We start from the raw sequence: 7,845 nt of genomic DNA, 5'->3' as shown, positions 1-7,845 counted from the left end.
CCAATCATCAGCCAGCCCGCTGCCTACGCGCAGCTTCCCCGGGCAGCCATTGGCCCCACAGTTGCGTAGTAGGGATTGGCTGGAAAGCGCCACGTCCCCGCGAGCGCGCCGGGTTGCGTGGACAGGATTCCCGCCCAACTCCTGTCCTGGGCCCTGTGGAGTTGGCGGGTTGTAAGAAGGCAATGGCAACCCACTCCAGTACTCTTGCCTGGAAAAATCCCATAGACGGAGGAGCCTGGTAGGCTGCAGTCCATGACGTCGCTAAGAGTCGGACACGACTGAGCGACTTCACTTTCACTTTTCCCTTTCATGCATTGGAGAAGGAAATGGCAACCCACTCCAGTGTTCTTGCCTGGAGAAGCCCAGGGACGGGGGAGCCTGGTGGGCTGCGGTCTATGGGGTCGCACAGAGTCGGACACGACTGAAGCGACTTAGCAGCAGCAGCAACCCCTTACTCTGGTTGGCGTGTGGGCGCGGCTGTCTGGCCGCTACGTACCGCTTCGCAGCGTGACTCGGCCTCTGCAGGGCTTCTTAAATTATCCTAGTTATCTTCATGCCCACAAGAAACCAGGGCCAAATTAATTGAATCATTCGCCAAGTATGTTGAACAGCCCTACCCACGTCTTTCCCTTCAGCTCTGCCGCCTAGATGGGTACGTACCCTGTGCTGTGAGTGTCATCATCTAGATGTTTCCAACTGCCCGCCCTTTCATATCTCTGTGCTGTGCTTAGTCGCTCAGTCCTATCCGACTATATGTGACCCCGTGGACTGTAGCATGTCAGGCTCCTCTGTCCATGGGGATTCTCCAAGCAAGATACTGGAGTGGATTGCCATCCCTTCCTCCAGGGGATCTTCCCAACCCTGGGATCGAACCCAGGTCTCCCGCATTGTAGGCAGATTCTTTACTGTCTGAACCACCAGGGAAGCCCTTCATTGACATCTCTATAGTCTTTCATTATCAACCGACAGTGAGCTCGTTTTCCAAATCCCCTGCCTTGTGAATGACAATACAAGTCCCAGTTCACAGAAATCCCAGTTTGGTGTTAGCTGTAAAAGCCTTTCCTGACCTTGCTAGGCATAGCAGTTCCTCCCTTATTTACCTTAATACACTTTGTATCTTTGGTATGTATGTTCATGCATGCTCAGTCATGTTGGACTCTTTGCAACCCCATGGACTATAGCCTGCCAAGCTCCTCTATCCATGGGATTTCCCAGACAAGAATACTGGAGTGGGCTGCCATTTGCTCCTCCAGGGTATCTTCCTGACCCAGGGATGGACCCTCCTCTTTTTCGACTCCTGCATTGGCAGGTGGGTCCTTTACCACTAGAGCCACTTGGGAAGAACAAATTTTGCTATAAAACGCTTTTTATCCATTTGTCCTCCAGACTAAGCTCCAGGAGAGAGATCTGCCTTTATTCATCTTTGTACCTGAAGCTTTCAGCTTACTGCCCAGTTCAAAGTAAATGCTTAATAATATTAAGTGAACTGAATGGGTGGAACCCATATGATGTCCCAATTGAAGAGGAACACAGAAAATCATGAACTTATTCATTTTCAAGTCATGAAGTTAGAATTAAATAAGGATAGTTCAGTTGGTAAAGAATCCTCCTGCAATGCAGGAGACCCGGTTCGACTTCTGGGTTGGGAAGATCCCCTGGAGAAGTGATAGGCTATGCACTCCAGTATTCTTGGGCTTCCCTTGTGGTTCAGCTGGTAAAGAATCTGCCTGCAATGCAGGAGACCTGGGTTCGATCCCTGGGTTGGGAAGTTCCCCTGGAGAAGTGATAGGCTACACACTCCAGTATTCTGGCCTAGAGAATTCCATGGACTGTACAGTCCATGGGGTCTCAAAGAGTCGGACACGACTAAGTGACTTTCACTTGCTTCACTAAGGGCTGCTACCTGTGCAATGTCAATGGAATATAAACCTACTGTGTTCTTAGCACATAAAGCCTGTGTAGTTTAAAATCCAGTTGAGACAAGTAGTGTGCTCATGAGAAAGTTAAATACAAAGCAACTTAGTTTACTTTAAACATCAAGGTGAGAGGTTGACCAATGCTTTGGGAATTCAAAGGTGTGGCCGTAACCCTTGGTAACAGCCAGAGAGGGCTTCCGAAGAAGGTGTGACTCAGGCTGGACTAAAAAATTCCTGAGCACTATTTAGCAAAAGGAATAACTGGAAAAGGGCATGTGGGGGACAGAGTAGGAGTTAAATTCTTAGGTCAGGTAGGGGATGAGGGAGATTAAAAGGGAGGATAGGGAGGGGAGAGCCTGAGCTCTGAGGAGCCTGAGCTGAAGGCAGTGGGAATTGTGGGTCTTCTTCTGAAGGTTTCTAAGCTTGTGACTTTGTGGCAGGTGGAATGAGGTTAAAAGTGTTCTGTCAGGGAGATGCATCTCCATACAGGTTAACTATAGAATAAGCTGCATCAGGAGCCACTTTAAAAATTATTTTGAAAATGCCTCCTTGAAGTCAGGCACTGTACTGCTACTGCTAAGTTGCTTCAGTCGTGTCCAACTCTGTGCGACCCCATAGATGGCAGCCCACCAGGCTCCCCTGTCCCTGGGATTCTCCAGGCAAGAACACTGGAGTGGGTTGCCATTTCCTTCTCCAATGCATGAAAGTGAAAAGCGAAAGTGAAGTCACTCAGTCATGTCCGACTCTTAGCGACGTCATGGACTGCAGCCTACCAGGCTCCTCCGTCCATGGGATTTTCCAGGCAAGAGTACTGGAGTGGGGTGCCATCGCCTTCTCCCAGGCACTGTACTAGGTGCTGGTAAACCCACAAAGAATAGGACATGGCCCCTGCCCTCAAGGAACAGCTGCCTAGTGGAAATGCCACCATCTTGGAAGTGTTCTAGAAGAGGCTGGATAAGGTAGTGGGACTCTGCCAGAGATGGGGCACCCTTTAACCCTGAGGTTCCCTATGAATGGGGTTTGGCCTAGGCAAAGCAAGAGAAATGCAAATGAACACTTGTATATAAAAGAATTTTAAAAAGTGGGAATAAGCATTTCCTGAACTTAGTGACTGCTTGGAAGAAAGAAGTGAAAAAGGAGCACTCAAAAATTTAAAGTTTTAATTGTAGGAAACTGGGAGAATGAGCTAGGTGAATGGAAGATAGGGGAATGGAGTTGAATTAAAGACACGATGAGTCTAAGGTGATAGGAGAACATCTAAAAAGAATGAACCAGTAGGCTGGAGGAGATACTTAGGGTCATTGTCCAGGCAGCAGCTGGTGGAGCCATGAGAACACATGAGGTTTCTGAGGAGAGAAAAGCAGATTAGGCCTCTTGGGAGCCCTAGAGTTAGAAAGTCGGTAGAGGAGGAAAAGGACATGAGGGCTGACACACGTCAAGAAATATCACCATAGCTGTACCCAAGGCCCATCAAACTGTAAGGGAAGCACCAAAAGACTGTTTATGGCAGATAGAATAATGTCAACCTCAAAGGGCTGATAATATTCTTCAGACATCCTAACTATTCTCATATGGTGCTACTGAACATTCACTCCGCAAATGTATTGTTTCCTGTGTGCAAGACACTGTTCTAGGCACTGGAGGTACAGCAGTGAACAAAATGGACAAAACTCTCGCCATGGAATTCTCCAGGCAAGAATACTGGAATGGGTAGCCATTCCCTTCTCCGGGGGATCTTCCCTGACCCAGGGATCAAACCCAGGTCTCCTGCATTGCAGGAAGATTCTTTACCATCTAAGTCACCAGGGGAGCCCCAAACTCTCTCATGGTGCCTATGTTCTGGAATGTGGCCTATAAACAATATACAAAAGCAAAATATATAGAATGAGAGGTGGTGATAGATGCCTCAGAATAAAATAAGGCAGGAAAGGAGACTTCCCTAGTGGCTCAGTGTTTAAGAATCCATCTTGCAGTACAGGGTATGCGGGTTTGATCCCTGGTCACAGAGCTAAGATCCTACATGCCGAGGAGCAACTAAAGCCCGGCACTGCAGCTACTGAACCTCAGTTGCTCCAGAGCCTGCACACCACAACTAGAGAGTCTGTGGGCCACAACGGAAGATCCCTCATGGTGCAACTAAGACCCAATGCAGCCAAATAAATTATTTTTCAAAAAATAAGGCAGGAAAGGAAAAAGGAAACATTAGGACCATCAGGAGTGGTTTTCAGTCTTCAAGAGGGTAGCCAGAGAAGGCTTGTGAAGAGGATGACACATGAGTGTGAGTGAACATCTGAATTTGGTGAAGAACATCCCAGGAAAAGGCAACAGTGAGAGCAAAGGTCCTGAGCTTCTGGAGCCTGCTTGGAGTGTTTGAGCAACATCAGGAAGTCAGTGTGTCTGGGTAAAGTAATTGAAGAGAGTAGAGGATATGAGGTCAGAGAGGTAATAGCAGGGATGGGGGTGAAGATGAGAGGGACACCATGGAGGGCTTTAGGCCATTTTAAAGTCTTTAGCTGCTACTATGATTGAAGTAATGTGGAAAAGACTGGCTGTTTACCAAACTGTTTCCTCTTATCCTGTGACACAGCTGGACTACATTTCCCATTATCCCCCTTCTCGGGATATGGCAATGTGACAGAGCTTGGGCCAAATGATGTCCACTACTTCCAGTACTGGCCATGCAAACCTGCCATGGGCCATTCTCCAAGCTCTTGCTCTTTCTATGGTAACCCTGGGAGCTGTGTAGCACAGATGGCAAGTCACAAGAGCCCAGGGTCCCATTAAAGAGCTACTCCCTGAACAGGACATCCTTCTTGAACTTTTTCTGTGTGTGAGAAATGAAGTTCTGTTGATTATTTTATGCCATTGATATATTGGGGCTTATTTCTTACAGAAGTAGCATTACCTTAATACAGATGGGAAGCCATTTGAAGGTTTTAAGCAGAAAAGTGACATGCCTAAGATCTTAAAAGGGTCACATTAGGGACTTCAGTGGTGGCCCAGTGGCTCAGACTCCATGTTCCCAATGCAGGGGGCCCAGGTTCCATCCCTGATCAGGGAACTAGATCCCACATGTTGCAACTAAAGATTAAAGATCCTGTGTGCTGCAACAAAGACCTGGTTCAGCCAAATAAATATGTTTTTAAAAAATAAAATAATGTTCTGTAGAAATAGTAGTATTAGTCACTCAGTCGTGTTCAAATCTTTGTGATTCCCATGGACTGTAGCCTGCCAGGCTTCTCTGTCCATGGGGTTCTCCAGGCAAGAATAGTGGAATGGTTAGCCATTCCCTTCTCCAGGGGATTTCCCTGATCCAGGGATCGAACCAGGGTCTCTTGCATTTCAGGAGGATTCTTTACCATCTGAGTCATGGAAAAGTATGTTACCATCAATAGAAAAAAAAAATCAAGCCAACCTTTAAAAAAAGGGGGTCACATGAAATTGAAGAGGGTAATATTAGAAACAAGCCACTCATTTAGGTGACTTTTACAACAATACAGATGATGATGGCTTGGTCCAGGGTGATAACAGTAGAAATTCTGAGAAGTGTCAGATTGTGTGTATATTTTGAAAGCACTTTAAAGGTGTTTCCTGATGGTTTGGAAATGAGATGGAGAGAAAGAGGAGTCAAGGATGACTCCAGGTTTGAGTAAGCAGAAATATGGAGCTGCCATTTACAAGGATAGAAAAGACCTTGTGGGGAGCAAGTCAGTATTGAGAGGTTTTTTTTTTTTTGGACATGTTGAGATGCCTATTAGAAATTCAAATGGAGTTGTCAAGTAGGCAGTTGGCGATCACAGTGTTCTGAACTAGAGAGATACATTTGGGAGTAACTGGTTTATGTGTGGTATGAACCATGAGGTTTGATTAGAAGAGACCCAAGACTAAGTCCTGCAAATTTCTAGTGTTTGGAGATGGTGGTGATGGTGGTGGTGGAGGGGTGTTGATAAGAATGAATTAGCAAAGGAAACTGAGAAGAAAAGCCAGTGAAAGAGGAGAGCATAGTGTTCTAGAAGCCAAGTGAAGGAAGTGTTTCCAGGAGAAATCACGTATGTTACATGCTAACAAAGTTATGACCAACCTAGATAGCATATTGAAAAGCAGAGACATTACTTTGCCAACAGAGGTCCGTCTAGTCAAGGCTAGGTTTTTCCAGTGGTCATGTATAGATGTGAGAGTTGGACTGTGAAGAAAGCTGAGCGCCGAAGAATTGATGCTTTTGAACTGTGGTGTTGGAGAAGACTCTTGAGAGTCCCTTGGACTGCAAGGAGATCCAACCAGTCCATTCTGAAGGAGATCAGCCCTGGGATTTCTTTGGAAGGAATGATGCTAAAGCTGATACTCCAGTACTTTGGCCACCTCATGTGAAGAGTTGACTCATTGGAAAAGACTCTGATGCTGGGAGGGATTGGGGGCAGGAGGAGAAGGGGACGACAGAGGATGAGATGGCAGGATGACATCATTGACTCGATGGACGTGAGTCTGAGTGAACTCTGGGAGTTGGTGATGGACAGGGAGGCCTGGCGTGCTGCGATTCATGGGGTCGCAAAGAGTCGGACACGACTGAGCGACTGAACTGAACTGAACTGAACTGAACAGAGGGGTGAGGACTCATTGACCATTGGCTTTAGCAATGTGAAGATCAGGTTTGGTGTTGTAGTGGAAGGGTTCAAGAGAAAATGGGAAGCAAAACATTGGAAACCCTTTTAGGGAGTTTACTAAAGGGGAAAAGAGTGGGCAGAGAGCCCAAGAGAGGTTTTGTTTTATTTTTTTCATGTTTTTAAATGGAAGAAATAGCAGTTATATTAAGGAAAAATACCAGCATGTTTGTTACTGATGGGAAGCCTCTAAGAGAGAGAATCAAATTGATGATGAAGGGAGAAGGGAGAGTTGCTGGAGCAATGTCCTTGAGTAGGTGAGGTGGGAGGGGACCCAGTACAAAAGGGGAAGAGTTGGACTTTGCTTAGAGCTAGGCAGTTCTTTTAGATTAACAAGGAGAGAATCTAGATCTACTGGTCTGGTTCTAGATGAGTGGTAGGGGTGGTCAGTGAGAACTTGGAGTTTTCTTTCAATTGCTACTATGTTCCCAGTGAAATAGGAAGCTGGGTCATCAGGAGGCACTGGGGGAAGCCTCCCACCCAAAGGAGAAGATGTGAAATAGCCATTCAGCAGAAAGAGCAGATGAGGGGAACATAGTATGAGCTCCAGGCAATATTAAGGACCCTCTTGAAGAGTGAGATAATGTTAAGGTGAAACTGGGTAGTATGGCATGTGATTTTTCTCTAGGCAAGTTTAGTGGCGTGGGGAACTCCCTAGCGGTCCAATGGCTAAGACTCCGTGATCCTAATGCAGGGGCCCTGGGTTCAACCCCTTGTTAGGGAACTAGATCCTGCAACTAAGAGTCTGAACGATGAAAAATAAAGATCCTGCATGCCTCAACTAAGATCAAAGATCCCAGGTACTGCAACTAAGACCTAGTGCAGCCAAAAAATAGTTTAGCGTCATGGTGGAGAGTTCGACCCGGTCAGTTAATAAAGTGGAAGAGGTGCAAAGGCGCTGAGGGTACTTGCAAGAGAGTGATGGTATTCAGGATGGATCATGGAATCTAGGCTGGAGGAGAAGGGAATGAGGATGTGAGGACAGGAAGGGATAATGAAAACCTAGAAGGAGCAAGAAATTGCAGGATTGGTGGGGTCAAAGGATTATCGGACTCAGGGAAAGATAGGAGATAGTATATAGTAGGAGAGTAGAAATGATGGGGTGGGTGCAGTTATTAATGGCAAACTCTAGGGTAAATTGGGGAGGGGGGGGTCAGTGACTGAGGAGGGTGAAGGACAAGGACAGTGACTAGGGTATGGGAAGGATCATCTATGTGGATACTGAAATCACCAAGAATTAGGACATAACTCATCCTTGGCAAGACCAATGA

Source organism: Bubalus kerabau, chromosome 8, assembly GCF_029407905.1.
Source record: "Bubalus kerabau isolate K-KA32 ecotype Philippines breed swamp buffalo chromosome 8, PCC_UOA_SB_1v2, whole genome shotgun sequence".
Taxonomy (NCBI): Eukaryota; Metazoa; Chordata; class Mammalia; order Artiodactyla; family Bovidae; genus Bubalus; species Bubalus kerabau.
The sequence above is the reverse complement of the archived record's forward strand: the minus strand, read 5'-3'. Positions refer to the sequence as shown.